Source organism: Palaemon carinicauda, chromosome 2 (genome assembly GCF_036898095.1).
Source record: "Palaemon carinicauda isolate YSFRI2023 chromosome 2, ASM3689809v2, whole genome shotgun sequence".
NCBI lineage: Eukaryota > Metazoa > Arthropoda > Malacostraca > Decapoda > Palaemonidae > Palaemon > Palaemon carinicauda.
The window spans coordinates 194,139,949-194,152,860 of record NC_090726.1 but is presented as its reverse complement, the minus strand read 5'-3'; the positions used below and the strand labels follow the sequence as shown (position 1 = coordinate 194,152,860).

The 12,912-nt window shown below is 41.3% G+C and overlaps 1 long non-coding RNA gene across 2 annotated transcripts in view; it reads right to left on the bottom strand.

Moving 5' to 3' along the window:
* LOC137629254 (uncharacterized) overlaps positions 1-7,301 on the bottom strand; it is a 119,652-nt gene extending 112,351 nt beyond the window's left edge. For both annotated transcript variants that reach the window (XR_011041478.1, XR_011041479.1), the window contains exon 1: positions 7,156-7,301. This is a non-coding gene — a long non-coding RNA (uncharacterized lncRNA). The remainder of the gene's footprint in view (positions 1-7,155) is intronic.
* Positions 7,302-12,912: the final 5,611 nt, after the last annotated feature.

Genomic DNA, 12,912 nt, shown 5'->3' with positions numbered 1-12,912 from the left:
ACAGAATTCTATGGAGGGATACGCCAGCTATCACAATACTAGAAGGGGGTGTTCTTACCAGCGCCACCTGTGGCCAGGTACTCAAGTACTTCTTGTTGACACCTCCTCAATTATTCCTCGGTCCCACTGGTTCTCTATGGGGAGGAAGGGAGGGTCAATTAAATCATGATTATCGGGTAAGTATATTCAAAAATTTATTTTACTAATGAAAATAACATTTTTCAATATTAAACTTACCCGATAATCATGTAGCTGATTCACACCCAGGGGGGTGGGTGAAAACCAGTGTACAAGATTAAAGGATAGCTAAGTATCCCATATTTCATATAACAGTTATCTCAAATAACAATGAAATAATAAGTACCTGGTAAGGAAGTCGAATTGAACCGTTACTCTGTCTCTTTTTTAAGTTCGTCTTCCTTACTGAGCGCAGCGTTCCTCTTGGAGGCTGAATCAACCCAAAGGTGCTAAAGTATACAGGGCTGCAACCCATACTAAAGGACCTCATCACAACCTTTAACCTCGGCGCTTCTCAAGAAAGAATTGACCACCCGCCAAATCAACAAGGATGTGGAAGGCTTCTTAGCCGACCGAACAACCCATAAAAAGTATTCAAGAGAAAGGTTAAAAAGTTATGGAATTATGGGAATGTAGTGGCTGAGCCCTCGCCTACTACTGCATTCGTTGCTACGAATGGACCCAGGGTGTAGCAGTACTCGTAAAGAGACTGGACATCTTTGAGATAGAATGATGCGAACACTGACTTGCTTCTCCAATAGGTTGCATCCATAACACTCTGCAGAGAACGGTTCTGTTTGAAGGCCACTGAAGTAGCCACAGCTCTCACTTCATGTGTCCTTACCTTCAGCAAAGCAAGGTCTTCTTCCTTCGGATGAGAATTTGCTTCTCTAATCAGAAGCCTGATGTAGTAAGAAACTGAGTTCTTAGACATTGGTAGAGAAGGCTTCTTGATAGCACACCATAAGGCTTCTGATTGTCCTCGTAATGGTTTTGACCTTCTTAAATAGTACTTAAGAGCTCTAACAGGGCAAAGTACTCTCTCTAGTTCGTTCCCCACCATGTTGGACAGGCTTGGGATCTCGAACGACTTAGGGCAAGGACGGGAAGGAAGCTCGTTTTAGCCAAAAAAAAACCGAGCCGCAAGGAACATGTAGCCGTTTCAGATGTGAAACCTATGTTCCTGCTGAAGGCGTGGATCTCACTTACTCTTTTACCTGTTGCTAAGCACACGAGGAAAAGAGTTTCTAATGTGAGGTCCTTAAAAGAGGCTGATTGGAACGGTTCAAATCCTGATGACATTAGGAACCTTAGGACCACGTCTAGATTCCAGCCTGGAGTGGACAACCGACGTTCCTTTGAGGTCTCAAAAGACCTAAGGAGGTCCTGTAGATCTTTGTTGGAGGAAAGATCCAAGCCTCTGTGGCGGAAAACCGCTGCCAACATACTTCTGTAACCCTTGATCGTAGGAGCTGATAGGGATTTTACGTTCCTTAGATGTAACAGGAAGTCAGCAATCTGGGTTACAGTGGTACTGGTTGAGGAAAACTGCATTGGCCTTGCACCAGCTTCGGAAGACTTCCCATTAAGACTGATAGACTCTGAGAGTGGATGTCGTCCTTGCTCTGGCAATCGTTCTGGCTGCCTCCTTCGAAAAGCCTCTAGTTCTTGAGAGACTTTCGATAGTCTGAAGGCAGTCAGACGAAGAGCGTGGAGGTTTGGGTGTACCTTCTTTACGTGAGGTTGACGCAGAAGGTCCACTCTAGGAGGAAGAGTCCTGGGAAACGTCGACCAGCCATTGCAGTACCTCGGTGAACCCTTCTCTCGCGGGTCAGAGGGGAGCAACCAACGTCAACCGTGTCCCTTTGTGAGAGGCGAACTTCTGAAGTACCCTGTTGACAATCTTGAACGGCGGGAATGCATACAGGTTGAGATGGGACCAATCCAGCAGAAAGGCATCCACGCGAACTGCTGCTGGGTCTGGAATCGGAGAACAATACAAGAGGAGCTTCTTGGTCATCGAGGTAGCGAATAGAACTATGGTTGGCAGACCCCACAGGGCCCAAAGTCTGCTGCAAACATTCTTGTGAAGGGTCCACTCTGTGGGGAAGACCTGACCCTTACGGCTGAGGCGATCTGCCATGACATTCATATCGCCCTGAATGAGCCTCGTTACCAGCGTGAGCTTTCGATCTTTGACCAAATGAGGAGGTCCCTTGCGATCTTGAACAACTTCCTCGAATGAGTCCCTCTCTGCTTGGAGATGTAAGCCAAGGCTGTGGTGTAGTCGGAGTTCACCTCCACCACCTTGTTAAGCTGGAGGGACTTGAAGTTTATCAAGGCCAGATGAACTGCCAACAACTCCTTGCAATAGATGTGAAGTGTCCTTTGCTCCTGATTCCATGTTCCCGAGCATTCCTGTCCGTCCAGTGTCGCACCCCAGCCCGTGTCCGATGCGTCCGAGAAGAGACGGTGGTCGGGGGTCTGAACAGCCAAAGGTAGACCTTCCTTGAGAAGAATGCTGTTCTTCCACCACGTTAGAGTAGACCTCATCTCTTCGGAAACAGGAACTGAGCCCGTCTCTAGCGTCATGTCCTTTATCCAGTGAGCAGCTAGATGATACTGAAGGGGGCGGAGGTGGAGTCTCCCTAACTCGATGAACAGGGCCAGCGATGAAAGTGTCCCTGTTAGACTCATCCCCTGCCTGACTAAGCATCGGTTCCTTCTCAGCATGCTCTGGATGCATTCTAGGGCTTGGAAGATCCTTGGGGCCGACGGACAAGTCCGAAAAGCTCGACTCTGAAGATCCATACCCAAGGAAACAATGGTCTGGGATGGAACGAGCTGAGACTCCTCAAAATTGACCAGGAGGCCCAGTTCCTTGGTCAGATCCATAGTCCATTTGAAAATCTCCAGACAGCGACGACTTGTGGGAGCTCTTAAAAGCCAGTCGTCTGACGGAGCCGGACACAAGATCATGATACTGCTGCACAGTCTGTAAACTGACAATCATGGGCAAGCGAGGAAGTACAGTGACAACCCGAATCTGTCTAGACTATCTGGGTCGTACAGACAACTCCTTAACGGGTTGCTGAGGTTGCCGCACTGCGTCACAACAAGTCCCTTCTGTTGGTTGTTGAACGTCTTCCCCGTGACACATTGACTCCGTAAACAAAAATCCTCTAACAAGGACTAAGCTTGGACTGCATGTCATGCAACACAGCTCAAGGTCTATGGGAGCAGGTGTGGTAACAGATGGGATTAGCGGCTGAAGTGGAACCATTACCTTCCCTGTAAGCATGTTATGCTTAAATAAAAGTCCATAAGAGGTTATGCAGCTAAAGGCTCCCTCCAAATGACAGAGTCCTCAAGGGAATATCAGAAGGAGGGAGAAAAGAACTTTCTCATCTACAGGGACCTTATCCTAGAAAAGCTAAGTTCTCTGAGTGAGGGTTCACTGGTGCAAAAGCAGCAGACTAGACGGCAACGTTATGAAACTGCTTGACAGTCTAGTGAGTTGGCAACAACCCAAGATATGTTGAGAAGCATGCGGTAAGGTATGCAGAGCATGATGAATGCAGAGTATGCTGTATGCAGAGCATGCTGTATGTAGAGCATGTTGTATGCAGAGCATGCTGAATGCAGAGCATGCTGTATGCAGAGCATGTTGTATGCAGAGCATGCTGAATGCAGAGCATGCTGAATGCTGAGCATGTAGTAAGCAGAGCCTGCTGTAAGCAGAGCCTGCTGTAAGGAAAGCAGAGCGTGTGCATGGCGTTTAACATTTCTCAGAAATTCCATGACCAGTGCTAGAGTGCTTTATGCATGCTTGCATGGGGTTTAAAAATCAACATAATGTTTACCTTACATTCATAACTCATGATTCATATTTTTGCCATGGTTTGAAAATGGAGGTAAGGTATGCTGAACAGCAGAGTCAGAACGAGCTGGAACAACAACAGTGGAAGGTGCAGAAAGTTCCTGTTCCTGTGGTATGAGTGGAGCGTGAAGAGACCGAGGTTGCGCAGAACAAGGTAAAGTTCCCGCAAGCAGAGGTGTCTGAGGCGCAGGATCAGGGTGCACGGGTTGAGCTCGGTGCAGCAGCTGAGGAGACTGACTCACAGGTGGAAGAGGTTGTACCTCCACCGAGAGTTGCACCACCGGTGGAGCAGCCAGGGGAGGAGGAGGAAGAGTGGGGTAATCCTCCTGATCCCAAACCGAAGGTTGCCTTAAAGAAGGCTGAGGCTGAACAACACTGGGAACAGCGAACACAGAAAGAGGTTCAACATCGTACGCCTGGCAGATGGTGCTGCGACTGGGTGCAGCGAGTGCAGGCGGGTTGAGCACAGGCTGAACGGGTGCAGGGGAGGTGCAACACTCTCAGCCCGACACTCACACAACAGGTCCGAAAGCTGTGCTTGCATGGACTGTAGTAGAGTCCACAACATCGTACGCCTGGCAGATGGTGCTGCGACTGGGTGCAGCGAGTGCAGGCGGGTTGAGCACAGGCTGAAAGGGTGCAGGTGGAGGTGCAACACTCTCAGCCCGACACTCACGCAACAGGTCCGAAAGCTGTGCTTGCATGGACTGTAGAAGAGTCCACAACATCGTACGCCTGGCAGATGGTGTTGCGACTGGGTGCAGCGAGTGCAGGCGGGTGCAGCACAGGCTGAACGGGTGCAGCCGGTTGGTGCACCACCGGTGCAGGCGGGTGCAGCACAGGCTGAACGGGTGCAGGCGGTTGGTGCACCACCGGTGCAGGAGGAGGAGGAGGTGCAACACTCTCAGCACGACACTCACGCATCAGGTCCGAAAGCTGTGCTTGCATGGACTGTAGTAGAGTCCACAACATCGTACGCCTGGCAGGTGGTACTGCGATCAGGCGGAGCGAGCATAGGGGGGGGGGGGAGTGTAGGCGCACTCTCAGCCCGACAAACTGATGACTGAGGAGAGTCAGAGCTAACCCAATGACTGCATCCGGGTTGTTGAACTTTACTTCGTACGTCTGGCATAGGTCTGGACTTTACGTTTAAGAGGTCTTGAGACCTGAGACCAGCGTAACTCTGCCTTTATTTTCTCCTCTAAATCTCTTCTGCAGACGAGCAAAATAAGGGCTCAATCGTCTGCGGGTGGGAGTGACGGTCTCGGTAAGACACGCCCACAACCACCGAGGATACTTCTGTGCGCCGATCAAGGCCTGCCGAACCCTTATGCCCTTCGACATTGCTTCTCCCCTGGGCTTGGGAGCTTGCAAGAGGTCCCGGACTGGGAGGACGACTGGCGCGCACAAAAGTACCCTCACGCATAACACTGACATACTTTGCGCTAATCACTTATCACTTTGATTTCTGTTTGCACTTATTTCACTGAACTCGAAACTTTAAGTGGTTTGTACCTGAAACACGCAATTCTATCCTTCTCAAAAGTTAGTAATTGCGAAAACAGAATTACAATGTAACAGAAAAATCTAATGAAAGAAAATTCAGTGGCTGGAAAGAGACTAAACACTAGATCACTCTAGAAACGTTTAGTTTCTTCCCCTAAAGAGACTAGGGATAAGAGCAAAACGATAACGACGTTACTCGTACGCCTGGCAGGCTTGAGGGAAACGTTTATCCTCTTTCTCCCTCCGTCTCTATCTTTCTCTCTCTCTCTCTTGACTTAGAACCTGAGAGAAGAGCCCAATCATATATATCGTTAAAACATATTATTGTTAAAGGAAAAAACTGAAATATTTCCCAAAAAGAAAAGTTCCTTATTAGGATCAAAACCATTAAGTTAAGAAAGAATGAACAAAACGCTAGACACGGTTACTCTTACTGCAATGTGAAACCGTGAACATTCTTTCTCTATCGTAACGATAGAGTGCAAGTTGAAACGTTCTGAACGTCAACAACTGCCGAGACAAACAAAACGTTAGTTCAACTTTGAAAACAGTACGAGACTATCAAAGAAATTCTTTCAAAGACCTTAAAATAGCATAATATGTTAACAGGTAAAACCGAAATGACGGGCTCACGATAATTAACTTCGGTACCAAGAAAAGACCGCCTACTATTAGGAAGGTCGAATATAAACAAAAATAAAAATTAATTTTAATAAGTTTATAATAAAAGGAAGTTAATCGAAGAGGCCTATAAGAGGCGGAGAGATATAAAATAAATCTATAACTTTTGTTAAGCAAAATTAAGAAAGAGAGTCTATACTCTCTTAGACACCAACACTTCCGTCTAAGGGAAGGGTCGGCCATTGAAAGGTGAACGAGAGTTCATACTCTCTTCGTCACCAAAAATAATCAATTAATTCCAAAAGCTAACTAAGCTAAAATAGAAGTTTCCAGTAAAGCGACAGCCGAAATCAAAGAGAAATACTTCACCAAAGTCGTGAAAATACTCCAAGAACATAAGCGTATCCCAGAACGTCTTGTCAGAAGCACGACAGAGGAATAATTGAGGAGGTGTCAACAAGAAGTACTTGAGTACCTGGCCACAGGTGGCGCTGGTAAGAACACCCCCTTCTAGTATTGTGATAGCTGGCGTATCCCTCCATAGAATTCTGTCGGGCAACAGAGTTGACAGCTACATGATTATCGGGTAAGTTTAATATTGAAAAACTTGCTTTATGTAAATGGTTTGAAATTAAAGTATCATTTATTTACCATCGTATACTTCCCCAAAACTTATAGTACATACAAAAACATGATTGGAAAAAAAAAAGCATTGAGGATAATACATGCAGTTTTTCTTTGGATATGTAAGAGGTGCTATTATGTACTATATACACTATACCTATAAACCACACCTTTATAAAAATATACTGTTCATATAATTTGTGAGAAATTAAAGTACCATATCATTACCAAGCTGAATCATTTGATTTTGGACAACCCTTCCCATTAACCAACGTTTAGGTTAGGGTACAAGAAAAAGTAGTTTTATTCCTAGGATACATTGCCCTGTAATACACTACAACAATACAAGTAATAGTTTATTTGATAGACCCTTTTAGTTCCACCATTTCAGTTCAAACTTTATTACAATACAGCAATTTTGGATCCGTTTCAATAAACCATAAAACTATACAATGTGGTGAAAAGCAATAGAATTAAAAACGTAAAAACGTGGAAATGAAACTTACTGATAATTGAACCTTTGCCATCTTGAACGCTGAAACTCCGGTCTTTTAATGTTATCGAAAGAATATTAAGAGCAGCTTCCTTCTCCAGTCCAAAAAAAATTAACGTACAGGAACTGTTTTCTGGAATGGTTTACAGCATTAGCTAACATTTACCTTCATTATTGAAGTTCCATCAATATGGAGGACGGTGAACAGTAGTTCAGTGAAATTTTCCAACAAATAAAAACACTAACTGGCAACTTATATTTACTTTACGCTGAAAGTATTAAATCCCTTGTATGCTATAAACTAGGACTTATAAAATATCAATTTACGGGGAAGATAAAACTTAATTATTATTTCAATATGTGTTGTATAAAAGGGATGAAAAAATAGATAATAACTTTAATGTTATACATTTTAATTTGAATAACTATAGTATTTTTTCGTACTTTATATCAAAGCCAGCAAAGGGTTTACATCAAAGAACTTTACTGTCTTTGGTTTACATAAAACCAAAGATTATACAAAACCCCCTGGGTTTACTCCTAATCGTAATTAAGATTTTCAATTAAAGCAGTTAATCTTATCGTTGAATATGGAAAACATTCAATGCTTTTCACGAATGAGGTCTTTTTATGTTTCACTCTTCTTCACAATCGATTTCTATGACTGATAGGCCTACTTAAGAAAGGACCCCGATGTCTTAACAGATTAACTTCACCAACTTTTGTATATAAGCTTTTTTTTTCTTTTATTCTGTTGCTAATCTCTATAGGATGAAGGAAAAAAAAGCAGGTTCAGATTATGGAATGAGGCATAGCCTTGGCAACGGCACCTAATATAAAGCTATTTGAGTTCAGCTTTTTTATATTTTGTATTTTTCTTTACATCAGGTGTAAAATTTCTTTCTTAATTTCTATATTTATTCCACTAAATGAAAGTCATCTTATGATCTTCTTTAAGACTTATTTGTAAGGTTGATGTAGTTAAATTAATTCAGATCTTTGTTATATTCTTGATAAAATAAAACAAAATAAGTTAAAGCTCCTTCCATTTTTTTTTCACATAAGTTACAGTTTATATTCCCCCTTTTGTTTATTCATAATCTTTTAGCTACGGGACATTCGTTCTTGCTCTAAAGTTGACTACTGCAACTCCATCGACTACAAATTACATAAAGCACAACTTGAGAAATTACATAAGACAATGAAGAAGAAAACGGGGTGTGGTTTAGCCCTCTATAGCCTACTTAAATAGATGTACACACACACACATAATATATATATATATATATATATATATATATATATATATATATATATATATATATATATATATATATATACATATATATATATATATATATATATATATATATATATATATATATGTATATGTATATATATATTGTGAAGAATTTTCTTCACTCTTCTTTCCATCGCATTTTTAACTCTCTTCTACTAATACTATAGCTACCCCTTAAACGTTCTCTCCTACATTCAGTTTTCTTTAACAAGACATAGGGAGGACTATTCTAAACTAAAACTTGTTAACAGTGGCGCACGCCATGCTCGTGACGTCACAGCGTAGATACGCACAACCAAGGTCTATATATACCAGGTCAGCCAACGCACAGCTTAAGCTGTGGATCACCCATACTGTGACGTCAAGCTTCCCCGTCTGACACACGTGGGTAAACAAAACAAAGGACCGTTGCCTCAGTTAGCTACCTATAGAGGTAACGTAAACAATAGGAGACACTGTGTTCATTATCATTTTATTCATTCATTCATTCCGTCACTAATAATGCCAAGTAACTGCACAGTATTTTGCTGTTATAATAGACATGATAAAACTAAAAGCTCAAACATAAAATACCATCGCTTTCCAAAAGAAAAACCATACATAGACCAGTGGATGCATGCATGTTGCCGTGCAGATAGAATTAACGTTGTGGATGCTACTGTTTGCTCGATTCATTTTAAACCAGGCAATTATAAAGATGACATGAAGTCTAGGTTACTAGGTACTTACACAAAGACTAAATAAAGATTGCCTTAAACATTTCTTTGGGTGTATAAGGCAAATGGATGGGCACTATGATCATCCTCATGCTGTGAACTTTAAATTTCAGCTAAAAAAAATGTTACTAGGAAAGGAAATTAAAGTATTAAGTGAAAAGGGTAATATCACTACTGTTAAAAAATCTCATGAATCAGCCAAAGACGATGAATCTATCACGAAAGAAAGGGACTTAGCGTTAAAAATATGCCTAACAACGCAGATATTCAGAAATTTTGATTTTGATTTAGAGAAAGATGCTTTAGACGAGGAAGAAGACTTTTTGAGAGCAAATAAAGAAATAAAGAAAGATATTGGGGGAGTAATTGAGGAAGAAGCTCCCTCTTCAATACATTGGTGGATATATTGTAAAAAAAAAAATTGTGTAAAATATCCTGAGTTAGGAAATAAGACTGAAGAAGTGCTAAGGAATAATACTTGGATAGCATGTGTTAATCGGGGGGGAATTACATGCACCTTCTAGTCAGTTTTTTCACAGTTGTTAATAATGCGGGAGATTTTTAATGCTGTAAACGGAGAAGCTCTCATGGAGGGAATAAATTGTTTTAAAAAGCTTTATTTAGAATTAAAACAGTCTGGTATTGAAGTTCCTGACGATGATATTGCTTTTTTTTTTTTTTTTTTTTTTTTTTTGTCAAGATATCGGTATATTTCTTGATGCGATATCTTAATAATTTGATAAAGTATATAAAACCTCAAGGACAACCATGCCAGGAGGCCCTAAGAAAAAAATGAAAGTTGTAACTTAAAATATTTTCCAAAGGTAAAATGTTTTATTTACATTGACTGTGTGATAGATCTACGTTCTTAATGGGTCTCGCCAACACTAAGCCCCATCAGAAGACGTAGGTGCGCAGAAGAGGCTTAAAATCGGTACGCTGTCTGGCTGACCTGGTATATCTGGACCGTGCGCACAACAAAGGGCCTTAGTAACCCTGGCGTATGTTGGTTCTTTCCTTAAAGTACGTGGGTCAAGATTAAATTGAATTGAGATTGAATTTTGATATAATTTTCAATACTACTGAACTAATACATCTTTTATTTCTCAATACCAATTAAGGTTTGTTAATTTTAAGATGTATACCCATCGCACCAGTCCATTGCTGATTAATCATTTAAACTATTAATTTTTAGCAAGCCAGATTAGGTAGGATTGTTGTATATATAAACTCCCTTAGAGCAGCAAGATTTCTCTAAAGTATTTAGTACAAAATCCTGCCTCCTCTGCACTCCTTGCAACGATACATTGCCCTGTCCTGAAGTCCCGATATGGCACCCCCAATGGATTACCGCGCGCATCATGACCGTCACTTGTTTGGCAAGGTGAAGCCAGGTGATCTCCTCGACCTTAGTGTCGAGCCCATTCGATTAGAAGCCGCCCTGGCCTACTGACCTGCCTGGTCAGTGAACCTGTGCACCTCTGGCTCACCCCCTCTCCCAAAACGTGACTCACCAAGGAGTTCTGTGGCTGCCGGCTGGAGACAGTGAAGGAGTGGAACCTGGAAACCTATTGCCACAAACGAGGATTCTTGGGGTGGGTCAGTAAAGAGTGCGAAGTGCAACCAGGTCAACAGCCATCACGGGCATAGGCCTGATCATCAAAGGAGTGCAGGTACTACTACAAATGAACATAGTTATTCCCCTATTTTTTAGCTTAGACTGATTTTAACTTGATAGGGAACCTGGCTTTTACACTATTCGGACTGAGTGCGGTGGGATTGTGTGTAAATATTTTTCCGTTATTATTTCTTGCTTGGAGACTAGCACAGTCTCTGGGTCACATGGGCCACGTGTCCGACCCCATTTTGATTATTAATTATTGTAGACCACGTGTCTAAACCATTTTTCATTATTTCAATTTGCATTTCTTTTGATATTTTTGTCCTTGTTAAGATGTCCGTTTTCTTTTAATGTAAATTTGTGAATAAATCCATATTAGGTTAATTAAACCTCTTTCGTATTTTTGTTCCCTCATTTATTTTAATGTATGAATTGAATAGTTGATCACAGGACAAAATACCCAACATTTAAAGAGTAAACCTAAGTAAGTCTATAGGTGGTAACAGCGAGGAACGTTGCATTAATATATTTGCTTCGAAGGTAAAGATCCTTATCTTTAAACTACTTTACATCACTGCTCCCATTTTGGATTTTGTCTAATTACATTAACGTAAAATACCTGTCCAGCATCTCATTGGGGTAGCTGGGACGGAGTCGGAACAGAGCCTGAGAATGAGATGACTATAGACCTGACAAAGCTAGAGTAGGCCGTAAATTGTTTCTTATTCTACGTGTGGAGTTCTCCGGCCTCTGGACAGTAAATTTCCCCCTTTTGTATTTAAGAGTGATGGTTAGTAAATTGTGACAGTAAAGTATTAGCAGGGCGTTTGTGCCCCGAGAGTAAGTGCTCATTATCCTCCCCTGTTGAACTTTATGTAACTGTCATAAGGAGACTTTCCCGGACTAAGTTCCCACTCAGAACATAAAAAAATTCTCCACACACACACACACACACACACACACACACACACACACACACACACACACACATATATATATATATATATATATATATATATATATATATATATATATATATATATATATATATATGTGTGTGTGTGTGTGTGTGTGTCTTTTCCTTCATATAAAGTTTAAATGAATTACAAACATTAGGTCAATCATCATAATTAACTAATCAAAAGTCTACAACAGCCACAACACACCGACATGAAAACTTTATTTAGTGTATCTCTATTGATACCTCTTCCCTTGCACAGTGCAAAATGCACAATCGAATTATTTTTATAAAAATACTTATTGACATATTAAAATCAAAGTAAGAAAAAGAAAATACTAATGGATTACTACATCTGAACTAAGCGTCTCTCTTCTCTCCATCAGTTCATCATCACCATCTCCTCCTACGCCTATTGACACAAAGAGGCCCGGCCAGATTTCGCCAATCGTCTCTATCTTGAGTCTTTAATTCAATACTTCTCCATTCATCATCATTTACCTCACGCTTCATAGTCCTCAGCCACGTAGGCCTGGGTCTTCCAGGTGAGTGAAAATTTGTAACTTAAGTAATTAAGAACAATTACGTCTATAACGCCCGCCTGAAATTCCACCTGTAACTACGCAGTTACAAGTCTGGTAAACAATGATCGATACAGGTAAGATATTGATTTCATTAAAAGGCCCAAGTTTAAGACACGTTGCACGAGTCAGCAAATATTGTACTATCACAGGAGGGGAAAATAATTGCAGGGAAATGATCATTTATCCTTTATAGGTTTGTAACAATTTATTAGGGTTTATGAAGGTTTGCTTTTATTCAAAGGAATACAGTGCTCGTGACTGAAGATGGGATAACTGAGTCCGGGTGTAGATTTTCAAGTTATTATTATTATTATTATTATTATTATTATTATTATTATTATTATTATTATTATTATTATTATTAGCAGGAGCCTATAGGTCTATCTGCTGAGTCATCAGCCATTACCTAAGACCTCCTTAGTCCTAGCTTGGGTTCAGAGGGGACTTGGGCGCTAAGCATATATATGGTCAGTCTCTAAGGCATTGTCCTGCTTGCTAGAGCAATGTCACTGTCCCTTGTCTCTGCTATTCATAAGCGACATTTAAACCTTTAACTCCTGCTTCTGGGGTAGTTATAGATCATTATGGACT